Here is a 14,819-nt window from a genome sequence, read left to right on the forward strand (position 1 = left end):
TCTTAGTTACCAGACATTTCTAGATGTGTTAAATGAAGATTTGGAATCTGGGTGGGATGGGAGAAGTGCATTGTATTTCTGTTGACTGAAAATCTGGTTTGTATACAAATATAACCAAAACTCGGAGCTGTTGCACCTAGTCAGATTCCAAGCTCTTCTCAAGGTGAAATAGCAACGTCCCAAAGTGTGTCATTGGTGGCATCTGTAAAGCTGTGAGGTGGGGTGCTCCATGTTGTAAAACATGACTCTAGACTGGTAACCATACCCATCATGTTAAAAAAAGGAAAAGGTATGAAAAACTGAAAAGCCAAATCAAAACTACCATCCAAAGCAAAATGCTGATGCCAGGATTTTGGCAGGGTTTCTTTACTTGACTACAATCATTTCAAGGGAAATGTAGCCTCTTTCCCCAATCTCATCTCTTCAAAGAAGCAAACTGAGGCAGAAGAATTAGCCCTGATCTTCCTCCTGTTAGGACTCAAAGAGCAGGAGGGAGCTGTGTAATAAAGGAAACAGGATGAAACTCTTGTTTCTGTTTTCCAGAAGCTAATCTGAGGGTTGTCATGGTAACTCACCAGGGTATAAGACTATTGGCTTCAGGGTACAGTTTGGGGCTAGATACTTAAAAGAGGCTATCAAGTGCATGCATTAAAAGAGTTAGAGAAAAATCTTTTAGAAGTGGATCGAAACTGATTTCAGATTTTGGTTTGGACTTTTGAGACAGTGGGTGCCTTGGGAGAAAACAACAGAAATATCTTGCTATAAAAGTCTTGCTAAATCTTGCTAAAAGTTTGGTGGGGTGAGACGGGAAGCAGAGGAGAAGAAAAGATTCACACCAGGTAGTAGGACTAAAAGAAAGAAGCTGAAAGTCAAAAATAGCTGAAGGCACTTGGTAATTTAAATATACACATTTTTATAAGAATCAAAGATATAAGAGGAATTGTGTTCTGCTTTTAACTTCTCTGTTGTCATCTTGGTGTTACTTATGGAAGATTCCATTTCAGTGGATTTCATCCTATATTCTTTTCATTCTGAAATCATTGCTTTTATGTATTAATAACTTTATTCAGCTTTTCCCCTTTTCACAGAAAATCATAAATGAAACAAATTCTCTTTGCAGCAGTGTATTTTCAGAAAAATTATTCCTGGTGAAGCTATTTAACTATATGGAATTCTACAACTAATTTTTTATTTAATTTTTTGAGTATGGTAGTATCTAAGCCTGCCTCTTTGGTTTCTCAGATTCAAGAACCATATCCTTGGAGGAACAGGGCTCTGTACAAACCAGCATTGCCTTTCTGGAGCGTTAGCTTTACTAGAAAACTTAGGGTAAAACAGATTATGGGATAGAATGCCAAATTCACAACAACATTTAAGACAAAACACAGAACTAGAAAAAAATTTCCCTTTTGACGCTGGACAGCTTTGCACAACCTGCACTTCCCACATCTGCCTTGTGATTCTCACTGTTAATACTTTTGGGAAAATTTTGAGAAGTCACCATTCAAGCAGTCAGTCTCTTGGGGAAACCTGAGGACAAATCTAAACAGTGCAATGTGCCAGTAGCCCTAAATTACTACTTAATTATTTACACTTGGTTTGGGGCCTTGTGATTTGTCCTTTTATAGCGGTCACAAGGTGGAGTGTGGCTTAGTGTGACTTTAAGCCACAGGTCAACAATCTACTCCCCAAATGCTGAATCAGGTCCCACCACCTGTTTTTCTACAGTCTACAGGCTCAGAATGGTTTTTACATTTTTCCATAGTTAAAAAAATCAAAAGGATATTTCATGATATGTGAAAGTTATATGAAATTCAAATTTCAGACTTAAAGTTTTTATTGGAATACAGCCACATTCCTTCATGTATGCATTGTCTGGGGCTGATTTCTTGCCATAAGGGCAGAGTTCAGTGGGTGCCACAGAGACCATATGGTCCGCAAAGCCTACAATATTCACTATCTGGTCGTTTCAGAAAATCTTAGTGAACCCCTAATCTAAGTCACGATCTTTACCATTGACAAGTTGCAGCCCGGGTTATCTAAACATAAAACATCAATCAAATTATATTAATATACTCCACTAATGAGAGCTGTTCTGATAAGAGTTACTTGTCCTGCTAAAGAAGACTGAAAGTGCAGAGACCAGATTTCTCAATGGTAACCAAGAAGATAAGTTACACAAAAAGAATACAAGATATATTGTTACACTTCTAAGTAATCTCTTCCAAAGGAAATGAAAAACTTTACAATGCTATTTGCTGTTTGGTTTCCTTTTTCATATCAGAAACCCAAATGCCCTAGTTTCAACACCGTGGAAACGGTGGAGACACTCCCACTTGATCAGCAATTTTCTTTCTGAGGAATTAATGATCAGTGTGTGCAAGTTCAAACTCTGACCTTATTTGTCGAACTGTCTGAGGTTGAATGTGCTGGAAAATGACAAAGGGAAGGAAGCCTTTAGATATATGTCTTCTGAGACTTCATTCATCTTTGATTAGCTGAAGAAGCCATAAGAAAAGCTTTCTGGGCAGATCACCAGCTTGAAGAAAGATATTCTTTTGAATTAAAAATCTACTTGTGATTTGTGATTCTATTTTAGCCAAGTCTCCTGTCTAACTCTAAAGTCTGGAGACTGTAGTACTTTTTCTCGGGTCTTAGCCAATCTTCTAAAAAAACAGAACAATTGGATATACAATTGTATCTTTGCCTTATTGGAGTGCTTCTCAATCTTCCTGCCCATGCACATACTGGGTTATGTTCATGTAGCGTGTGCTCATGGTGATACATAATCCCAGGATCCGACTCATGCAAACACTTGTTTCCCACTCAGGCTCATAGAATACAAGAGAGTATATGGAAAGTTATCAATCCACTCATGTATATTTTAAATAAATCTCAGTACCTTTATGCCAGTTTTAGGACTTGTGAACAACAAATTAGTTGAGACACATCTCGCACGAATGAGTCACAAGACCTCAGTTGAATGAGAACTATTTAACCGAGGCAATATACCCAAAACACTGGATGCCTTGGCCCTTTAGCCTCTGGAGAGCATTCTCAGGGCAGCAACCTGGGTAGCCGTGGAGCTGCTCTCAGCATCGGCATCGCAGTACTTGTGTGAGATGAGGCTCCCGGAAGTCGAGCTTGAACTGTCTGGTACAGCCCACATTTGGCTCCGCCCCTGGCACACCTTTCCTCTTTCGAATTCGTTGCGCATCAGTGCAGTGGGCTGCTCAGTCCTACTGGACTCAGGTACAGATAAGGGTCAACCCTCATCTCTATGCCATTCCCCACAAGCTGCCAAAGGTTCTCAGAATCCTCACATACTGCTAGGAGAGAGGTTTTGTGGCATCAGGATTACTTATTTCTGTGCATGCTTTCCAGAATTTTCAAGAATGGACTCATTTTCATTAGACATAAAGGACGCTCTTCAAGGTCATACCTTCTCAGAATCTTTTGCCCTTAAGTATTTAGGACAGCAGGTACTTCAGGAATGAGCAGCCTCCCAAATTATTCGGTGTGAAAAAAAAAATCATTTCGCACATCGTGCCTTCCTTTAATGAGTTTAAGAAATGGAGGGGAAAGTTCTGGTACGGTGAATTTAGGTTAAAAGGATTCCTAGTTTTAAGGAGAAAATGAAGCATCTTCAGTCAGTACACTGGCTTTTAGATTTCCTCTGTTTCCTTTTACAGCAGCCTGTGGCTTCATCAGATGTGAGTAGCAGAACTGATAACACCAGATCAGCGGGGCAGTGCCAGGCAGCAGTATTGTGGCACACAGGCAAGTTAGGATAATTGTGAATCTGCGGGGAATCTTGATTCCTTAGAGAGTTGCAGGTCTCGTTGCCAAAAACAGGGACACATTCCTAGTCCTGAAGTGGAAGAAACCAAGTCTTTTGAATATGAATATGGTGGCTGCAGTGTGTTCCGCAGAAGCAAGAAATCTGCTCTGAATATAGTGAGGCTTGTTGTAAAATCCAAGATTTAATTAATATCAGATCTCTAGATAATATATTCATACAATATACAACTTAATTTCTGGAAATGGCCTACACTACTTGGCGGCCACAAACTCGACACTAAGGCTGCCCACAGAGCCCGTCTGGTTTGACTTTTCTACTTGTGCCCCCTGATCAAGAGATAAAGCTTTTTCTTTCTAGAAATAAACAGTTCTTACTTTGTGACTTTGAACAATATCCTTTCTCTTTGTTTATTTTTTCTTTTTACTGTCTTAAATGCTTTATAACAAAGTCATTTTTTCCTCATTTTTCATTTTTTGTTTGCTTTTCCCATTTTACTTAGTAATTGTGTTACTTCACTTTAAAATATGAATATGCTGACGTTTTCAAACATCCTCTTTCAAAAGAAGAGATAGGGTTTGATAGATTTTCCTAGTGTCAGAAATCAATTTAGCAATATGTTGAAAAAAAAGGTACCATTGATTAGGCTGGATTTTTCATGTCATTCTTATAGTTTCTATTTCTTTACAGCTTTATTGAAGTACAAACTACATACAATAAAATCCAATAATTTTAAGTGTATATTTAGAAGAGTTTTAATAAATGTATAAAGAAAGCCCTGTAACCACTACCAAAATCGACATAGAGAACACTTTCTTCACCCCCAAAGACTTCCTTCCTGGCCCTCTGCAGTAAATCCTCTCTTCCTACTCCCTCCCTCAGCCCCTGAAGGGCCACTCATCTCCTTGTCAGTACAGTCTGCCTTTTTAGAATTTTGTATAATTTGAATTATATTGCATTATGCTGTTGTCTCCGGCTTCCTTCACTCAGCTTAATGCTTGAGATTTGTCCACGTCCAGTAGCTTGTTCCTTTTTATCGTTACATGTATCAGTAGTTTATCCCTTTGGTGAAATAGTTTTCCACTGTATGGGTCTACCACAGTTTGTTTATCAGTTTACCAGTTGATGGGCATTTGGATTGTTTTCGATTTGGGGTTATTACAAAGAAGTTTCTACGAACATTCCCATACAAGTCTTTGCGTGGATACAAGTTTTTGTTTCCCTTGGATAGATACCTATGAGTGAGATTACTGGGTCATATGGTAAATAAATGTATGTTTAACTTTTTAAGGAACTTCAATTTTCCAAAGTGACTCTACCATTTTGCATCCCCCTAACAACATATAAGAGTTGTGGTTATTCTACATAATTACCAAAACTTGGAATTAGCAATCTTTTTTACTTGAGTCATTATAGTGGTAATTTATGTGATTTTAATATGCATTTCCCTAATGAATAATGATGTTTGCTTTATCTGAAAAGATCTTTGGACTCATTGATTTTTCTCTTTCTGTTGTCCATTTTCTGATTCACTGATTTCTGCTTTTATCTTTTTTCTTCCTTCTGTGTACCTTGGTTTAATGTGGTCTTCTCCTTAATTCTTCATTTGATTGCTTAATGTGAAAGCTTTAGATCTTTCTTCCCTTCTATATAAACATATAGCATTGTAAATTTCTCACCAAACATTGCTTTAGCTGCATCACATACATTTTGCTGTGTTGTGTTTTTATTTTTACTCACTTCAAAGTATGTTTTTACCATGTGTTATTTAGAAGTACATTGCTTAATCCACATATTTGAGGATTTCCCTTGTATCTAGAAAATTGATTCTTATTTCCTTCCATTATAGTCAGAGTCATATGTTTTTATTTTTAATTCTTTTAAATTTATTGAGATTTATTTTAGGCCCAAATCTGATGTATTTTCTTGAATGTTCCACATACAGTGAAAAAAAAAACTGTGAGTTCTGCTCTTTCTAGGTGGAGTGCTCTATATATGTCAATTAGGTCAAGTTGGTGATAGCACTGAGAGATTTTGTTTACTACTGCATCCCAAGTACCTAGAACTGTCGGTTCTCTAAACATATTTCTTGTATGAATGAATAAATAAGTGAATACATGATCTATATCATGACTATAATTATTATTTTTATCCTCCACTCAGAATTCTAAATATGGGGCTGGCTGAAGAATAATCTCAAATCTTAACTACTGCCTCAATCTCATTGGCATCCAAACAATCTCATATGAGCAGTTAAGTTGAAAGGCCATTCAGATCTCATTTTCTCCCTTTTATGTCATTTCTCAATCTATCACTGCAGAGTTTACTGCATATCCCTGGTTATTTAAACTTTAAGAGATTGCTGATCATTTCTTTCTAGATGTAAATTACCTTTCAATAATGTTCTGAAAGGAAACATCCAGAAGAAAAGACATTAAATATATTTAAGGAGAGTCAGCACACATTTGATTTCAGGCTGGACTGCTGAGGATGGTGGGGGGGGTGGCAGAAGGACGGGAGTTGATGGTACTGAAATTTTTAAATCATAAGTACATTCTTTAGAGATTGCACATTTTTTAAAAATTAATTAATTAATTTTTTGGGGGGCTGTGTTGGGTCTTTGTTGCTGCGTGCGGGCTTTCTCTAGTTGCGGCGAGCGGGGACCAGTCTTCTTGTGGTGCGCGGGCTTCTCACTGTGGTGGCTTCTCTTGTTGCGGAGCACGGCTCTAGGCATGTGGGCTTCAGTAGTTGTGGCTCATGGGCTCTAGAACACAGGCTTAGTAGTTGTGGCACAGGACTTAGTTGCCCCGCGGCATGTGGGATCTTCCCGGACCAGGGCTCGAACTCGTGTACCCTGCATTTGGCAGGCGGATTCTTAACCACTGCACCACCTGGGAAGTCCTGATTGCAAATTTTTTATTGTACTCTTTCTTTACAAAGCTTTTCTTTCTTTGCCTGACCCTTTTAAATGAGATATTAGTCATGTTTGTGGTCCAGGAATAAAAATTGTAGTACTTGCAATCAAGCTGATCAGTCTTTTTAGAGTAGCCCCACCATTCCCCCCAAAAGTTATTTTTCATATTTACTTCTTTTCAAAATTCAGGCCAATCAACATTAATTTTATTTTGAGACTTTTACAACATCCTTGAAATTACTGTAGATATACTAGATGCCAGAAAACCAAGATTTCTGGATTGGAATTGTAACGGCTTTGTCATTGTGAAGCCTATTAACTAGAGTTATAGTTTGTGTAGTCTCCAAAAGTGGTGGGAGAGTTATATATTTCTAAATTAATGCATCTAAATTAATCCACATAAAATTTGTGCATTATTAATGTCCAGCTTGGCTTTCTGTCATTTCAATTCTCTAAGAGACTAATACCTTTTACTTCTTTTTCTTTTTTGACTCCCTCCAAGGAAAACTTGATAGAAATCAAGTCTGGCCAGTTTTGTTAGTTCTTGCCTTAAGTATAAGTGCTATCTTTAAAATCATTGAGTCCTGCTTGCTAGTCTGAGGTATTGCTAATTAGGCCAAAACATGTCTTAGCCTGAGAATTCATCTGCATAATTTTAAGTTTTAATATGTAAGAAAGCTAGCCAAGAGAATACTATATGTGGGTTTTTCTTTTTTCTTTTTCTTTCTTTCTTTTTTTTTTTTTTTTTTTTTTTTTGTAAAAACTTTCCTCTACCTCCCTGAAATAGTTTAACTAGATACTGCTGTAAATGTGCAAACATTAACTTGACATTCTCTTGTATTTAGCTCATGGTCTCCTACACTTTCCCCCTCATTATTTCTTTTTTATTACTCCCACAGGTTACTAGAACCCAAAAGGGATTCTTTGTGGCTTGTTTTTTTAGGTAGTCAGGAAGAAAGATTCTGCTCTGGTATGAAGGAGAATTATTCCAAATCCAAAAAAGAATTGCTCTGTTCTGAGAGCCTGAGAGGGAGGCCATTAGTCACAGCTCTGGGGACCGACACTGCCCCACTGAGGAAGAAGTGGGTTCTGCGGGGACTTAGGCAACAGGGGCCCAAGCTACCAGTCCCCAGAGGCTGCCACGGCACCCAGTGCTCCACTCAAGCTAGAAGGCCAGCACAGACCCTGATCCCTCTGATGTGCCAAGGGGAGGAAATACATGCTTCCTCTGAAAAGTGGGTTATAAATCATGGTGCAAGTCTATAGTAATGTGGGTCCTCTATGTCACCTATACTTAGGAATTCATTTGGGACGTTCTGGGATGGTACCTTGAGTCCCTAGTGCCAGCCTGCTTTTGAAAAACCTTTCACTTTTGAGTGTGCTTTCATTTTGAGGTTGCACAGGGCCACTGACTCGTTCTGGCTTTAAGTGGAAAAGGCACCCCTTCCTAAAAGGCAGGTGAATGCAGCCCTGTGCAGGGCACTCTGCTTGCCTAGTGTCCTTATGTAGTAACAGCCTGCAAAAGTGTGTATGTGGCTGCCCTGTAGTTACATCTATGACCATTACCCTAGGGTCATTCTTGGCAGGAAATAGTCTGTCCTGGATGTCTCGAGATCATCTCTGAATTGTGATAGTCAGCAATTACAGGGAAGTTACAGGACAGATAAGTCTGGCAGTTATCACAAGCACCTCAGAGAAAGGCCATAATGTGTGGAAACCATGTCTGCTCTTTTTTTGGCCTTTTAGCTTAAATTTCCCTTCCTCAGAGAGGTCTTCCTCTATTAACACATCTAAAGTAGAGTCTCATGTTTTTTCTTCTTATAAGTGACAGTTACTGGATTTGTGTGTTTGTCTTATTACCTATGTTTTCAACTCTCTCCATGAGGTGTTCACAAATATACCCCCAATACAAAGCTACTACTTGACACAGAGTTGGCATTTAATAAATACTCCTTGAATGAAGACATGTCTTTGGCAACCTCTGACAGTGGCAAAGATGGGAGGTATGAAGGTGATCTAAAAGAACAAGAGGACAGAGAGTGAACAGCAGCTCTTTTTCTTTAACACCAAAACTTTTTTTTTATTCTCTTGTGCAGATTTGTTTATTCAGATTTTTTTAAACATCTTTATTGGCGTATAATTGCTTTACAATGGTGTGTTAGTTTCTGCTTTATAACAAAGTGAATCAGCTATACATATACATATATCCCCATATCTCTTCCCTCTTGTGTCTCCCTCCCTCCCACCCTCCCTATCCCACCCCTCTAGGTGGTCACAAAGCACCGAGCTGATCTCCCTGTGCCATGTGGCTGCTTCCCACTAGCTATCTATTTTACACTTGGTAGTGTATACATGTCCGTGCCACTCTCTCACTTTGTCCCAGCTTATCCTTCCCCCTCTCCTTGTCCTCAAGTCCATTCTCTAGTAGGTCTGTGTCTTTATTTGCATCCTGCCCCTAGGTTCTTCAGGACCTTTTTTTTCTTTTTTTAGATTCCATATATATGTGTTAGCATACAGTATTTCTTTTCCTCTTTCTGACTTCACTCTCTATGACAGAGTCTAGGTCCATCCACCTCACTACAAATAACTCAATTTCGTTTCTTTTTATGGCTGAGTAATATTCCATTGTATATATGTGCCACATCTTCTTTATCCATTCATCTGTCGATGGACACTTAGGTTGCTTCCATGTCCTGGCTATTGCAAACAGAGCTGCAATGAACATTGTGGTACATGACTCTTTTTGAATTATGGTTTTCTCAGGGTATATGTACAGTAGTGGGATTGCTGGGTCATATGGTAGTTCTATTTTTAATTTTTTAAGGAACTTCCATACTGTTCCTTATAGTGGCTGTATCAATTTACATTCCCACTAACAGTGCAAGTGGGTTCCCTTTTCTCTACACACTCTCCAGCATTTATTGTTTGTAGTTATTATTTTTTGTGGTATGCGGGCCTCTCACTGTTGTGGCCTCTCCCGTTGCGGAGCACGGGCTCCGGTCGTGCAGGCTCAGCGGCCATGGCTCACGGGCCCAGCCTCTCCATGGCATGTGGAATCTTCCTGGACCGGGGCACGAACCCGCGTCCCCTGCATCGGCAGGCGGATTCTCAACCACTGCGCCACCAGGGAAGCCCGTGTTTGTAGATTTTTTTTGATGATGGCCACTCTGACTGGTGTGAGGTGATAGCTCATTTGCATGAACAGCAGCTCTTGATCAGAGGGATACAATCTATTGGATATCCTGTACTACAGGGGCTTTTCTTGACTCTGCTACCTTTTTACAGGTAAGAGATGCTGAGCAGCTGATGTTCCATTGTTTGTTTTTAGCTGACATCAGCTGATAATGCCAGGCACTGTGCTAAGTGCTTTATTTACATATATTATATCATCTGACCTGCACAACAAGTACCTTATGAAGACGGTATAATTATTATTCCATTTTACATATAAGTAAACTGAGACTTGGATGTTGGGAAGGGGGTGGTGGCTACATAACTAACATAATAAATGACAATATCAGGAGTCGAACCCAGGTCTATCCGACCCTAATTATCAAACTCTTAAACATTATTAAACATGCTTTTATCTTGAACACAGTGAGATGGAGCAAGAAATGCAAAACGCAAGGATCTATTACAAACTCTCTTAGCCTGGGTCTAATGGCCCAGTCTACATTTGGTCTTTCCAGACAGTAGAGGATTTCCAGTTCTGCCTGTGTCCTAATCTAGCAAAATCACAGCCTCCAAGGCCATTATGTTGTTTTGCTTCCTCGTTGGTGCTTACTCACCACACTATGGGGGGAGCTATCTACCACGTGGTATCCAGATGCAAGGTTTTCTCACCCTCAGCAAGGCATGAGGGGTGTGGTTATATAGTTTAACAACAAACAGTGCTCAGTGTCTGGTCAGATGTTTTTCCTAAAATTTTAATGATCCCTTAAAATTGCAACCTTCCTTGCCTCTCAGTTTTGAAACTGCTGCTGTGGTGGCCCGGGGCCCTTGGTAGTCTGGAAATGTCAACCACTCCCGTAGGGCATAGGCAACTCCTCTTTGAGCCTAATGTCAGAAATGTTCATTAAATTTTCTCATTCCAAATTATCAAAAAGTTTTTCACAACCAATTTCATACATATCTGTGCTTCATATTTACTTGCCGGGTAGAACATTATGATAATTATTTAAGATATATACAGTAAGTCCCCTACATACAAACAAGTTCTGTTCCAAGAGCACGTTTGTAAGTCCAATTTGTTCGTTAAGTCCAACAAAGTTAGCCTAGGTACCCAACTAACGCAATCGGCTATATAGTACTGTACTGTAATAGGTTTATAGTACTTTTCACACAAATAATACATAAAAAACAAACACAAAAAATAAAGAAAACATTTTAGTCTCACAGTACAGTACCTTGAAAAGTACAGTAGTAAAGCACAACAGCTGGCATATAGGGGCTGGCATCGAGTGAACAGGCAAGAAGAGTTACTGGCTGGAGGAGGGGGGGGAGCTGGGGGATGGTAGAGCTGAAGGATCGTCAGCAATAGAAGACGGAGGGCAAGCTGCAATTTCACTCATGCCTGACGTCAGTGGCACAGGTTCTGGTTCCTTGCTGGATTCAATTCTATCTATGCTCTTGAAAAAATGATCCAGTGATATCTGGGTAGTAGCTCTTTTTTTCTCATCATAGATGAGATTCTTTTTTTTTTTTTTTTTTTTAATTTTTTGGCTGCACAGCATGTGGGATCTTAGTTCCCCAACCAGGGATTGAACCCATGCCCCTTGCATTGGAAGCATGGAGACTTAACCACTGCACTGCCAGGGAAGTCCTGGATTGCATTCTGAACAGCTGCTGCAACCTTTCTGTAACGTTCTACTTTAGGGTCACGTGCCTCAAAAACTAACAGTGCCTCCTCAGATAAAGAAAAATCCCCTTGCCATTTCCTGCGTTGTGAATCTCTTCAGTTCTTCAGTTACTTCTTCCTCTTGTCTCTCTCATCCTTTCTCTGGGCCTCCAATTCCATCAGGTCTTCATTAGTAACCTCCTCGTGTTGCACAGCAAGGAGTTCAATAAAGTAGCCCTCTTGCAGATCTAGCTTGAAATAAAGATACTGTACTCTGTACAGTACTGTAAAGTACAAAAAAGCACAACTACTTGTAGAGGATGCATGCACGTGACAATGTATGCCAGACACGTGAACTAACTTACACGATTGGACACGTGAATGGACGTTTGCCTCTTTGAAAGTTCGCAACTTGAAGGTTTGTATGCAGGGGACTTACTGTATAACGCTTCAATATATGCATATTGCACTATAACTTTTAAAATTCATTATTTATTCAAACATGTGTGAAGGCCTAGGTGACAGGGAAAAAGTAAAGGTAAGTCAGTCGACACCAAGAAGTTAAAAATCTAACTGTGATTATTTAAAACGAAACTCAGATATAATGGAATATGTTGATCTTCTGTTTCAAATCGTAATACCCAGCTTCCCTTCATTAACCAATCTGACACACGGACCTCCTACCCACAGGACCTGAGCTTCTATTCCTCTGTGTCCTGGTGATGGTTAGGTAGTTAGCTTGCACGTGAGAGAACACAGGCACAGGGTAGGGGACGGAGGAGCACTGAGGGGTAATCCATTCCCCTCCTCCTTCTCTGCCTTCCTGGCCCCAGCAAATGAGAAAATTCAGGCAACTCAGTCTGTGACTTTTCCAGGTCTGAATATGGGGTAACATGGAGACATATAATCCAGTGATTCACCAAATTATTTACAATCTTGTGTACTACAAAGATATGGCTGAAGACAAACTCAAGTTTAAGCTTCATTTTATTTTGTAAAGTTGTACTTAGTTTTTTTTTTTTTTTTTGGCTGCCTTGCATGCAGCTTGTGGGATCTTAGTTCCCCTGGCCCATGACAGTGAAAGCACGGAGTCCTAACCACTGGACCGTCAGGGAATTCCCGTACTTCATGTTTTTTAATTCCCTTGGTTATTATCCATGCTAGGCAGAAAGTATTTAAAATTGCAAAAACACTCCTGTCTGCACCTGGAGGCCTACACCACCAAACATTAAGAATGGTTCATCTTTTAGGAAAAAAATGGCAAAAAAAATGGAGCTCTTTCAGGAGAAAAAACATTAAAATTTCTTACGCTGCAATTTGAAGTCAGCCATGCTACTCTTCTTTAGGTTGTTTTTGGTCACTATACCTTAATTGTGTGCAGTCAAGATGAAGATGTCATTGGAGATAAATGTTTTCTACATGATCCTGAGGAAGACCAAGCAATTTATTTCAGTTCAGCAAACATTTATCACAAGCCTAGGACCAGGCGAGGTGCTATAGGCAGAAAGTATAAAGAGTAGTAGAATCTTAATGGGGAGATGAGACAGTACAGAAATGACTATGTTATAGAGTAGAACGATTATGTAAACGAGAGAGGAGATTGCAGCTGGTGAGGGTGTGGGTGTGGGAGGAGAGTATGGTAGAACTGGTGCTAGGAATTGGTGTACAATATCATTTCAATTAAGAATTCCTCCAGACCATGACCTCCTCGAAGGCAGCAGGCAGGACTGTATCAAGGGTCACTGGTTTCTGTTTGGGGCATTACTTCTCTCCCACTCGTGCTTCTCCCTTCCAGCCCCACTTCCCTCACCAAAAGAAGAGATCAATGCAAGGGAAAATTCTTTCTCTTCAAATGCAAAACGTATTATTTGGCTGAGGGCCAATAATGTAGACAAACCATCCACAAAATATAGTGAAGGTAAGGGCATAATTCACGCTATGAGAAAGTGATACAAACCTTTTGAGATTTCAAAGAATCATTCACAGGAATAAAAAAGGAGGGGGAACAAGTAAAGCGGAAAAGCCAGGATATGTGTGTTGCCAGTTTAGTACAGTCATGGTGTTATAAAAGGATCGTCCAGAAGACCTTGTTTTATTTATTTAATCAGTTAATCACACTCTCTCCGAAACTTTTAGACGCAAGTGCAGAAATAAAGGTATTCATGAAGTCAGACTTGCACTTGCCAGGAAGTAGTAAAGAATGTCAATTTAGTCTCTGCTACCTGGGTAAGTCCTAAGGGGAAGATGAGCTCATGAATGCGTACACAGATCGTTACAAGGCTGAATTAAAGTACATTAAATATGAAAGTCGGATATGAGCCCCTGAGGGTTATACAACATAAAAAGAATAGTTGAAGAACGACCTGAAGCTTTAAAAGGGGGAACAGTTACTACTCACTCTTCAAGGAAACACATATAAAGCTTAGGATTTGAAAACCGTAGTTCTCCAGCTGATCTAAATGAATGTAAATTGAGGGGGAGGGCCTTCCTTTATCCTTCCTTTTGTGGTCTCCACAGGCTCTGGACCCAGCCGGACCCTATAACTCTTACCTGAATTGAATCGAGCTGAAATAAAGAGGTAAACTTCCTAAATCATCCACTGAAATCTTCTTGAAAGGGTAAGTTTCATTTATTTACCAATTTTTAAAAATGATATAGTTACTTAGCAAACTATATGCTGTCGGCTAAAAAGTTGAACATTTATTTTAATATTTCATTTTTGGGTAACACTGTCTTCGGTACGCCCCTCCCCCAGCCCACATGCACCAGAAGTGTCACATTCAGGGAGTGAGCTGCGCTATAAACCTTTGGCATATTAATGAATTGGCGTCACTAGGGGACTCAATGGGGACCAAAAGTTTAAACTTTAAAGACTTTAAAATACAATAAAGTGGCTGCCAATTAAAATGAAGAAACATGTAAATTCATACAAAGGAATAGGAAAAAAATGTGAATTAAAGTCAAGACAATGCCGAGACTATGGAAAGCATTAAAAACGGAGAAGTAGGAATAAGAAGGAGGTTTATGTGCAAAGACAGATTTAAGAACCATAATGTGGACAGGGGATTTTTTTTTTTTTTTTTTTTTTGCGGTACGCGGGCCTCTCACTGTTGTGGCCTCTCCCGTTGCGGAGCACAGGCTCCGGATGCGCAGGCTCAGCGGCCATGGCTCACGGGCCCAGCCGCTCCGCGGCATGTGGGATCTTCCCGGACCGGGGCACGAACCCGCGTCTCCTGCATCGGCAGGCGGACTCTCAACCACTGCGCCAC

General features: G+C 39.8%; 1 protein-coding gene across 1 annotated transcript in view; it reads left to right on the plus strand.

Moving 5' to 3' along the window:
* The window catches only part of SLC39A10 (solute carrier family 39 member 10), a 143,538-nt gene that overhangs the window by 16,249 nt on the left and 112,470 nt on the right, over positions 1-14,819 (plus strand). Inside the window, exon 2 of the mRNA XM_067026477.1 lies at positions 14,068-14,168. The gene's annotated coding sequence lies outside the window, so the exon portion shown is untranslated. The remainder of the gene's footprint in view (positions 1-14,067; positions 14,169-14,819) is intronic.

The sequence above is a fragment of the Kogia breviceps genome, chromosome 2 (genome assembly GCF_026419965.1).
Source record: "Kogia breviceps isolate mKogBre1 chromosome 2, mKogBre1 haplotype 1, whole genome shotgun sequence".
Lineage (NCBI taxonomy): Eukaryota > Metazoa > Chordata > Mammalia > Artiodactyla > Physeteridae > Kogia > Kogia breviceps.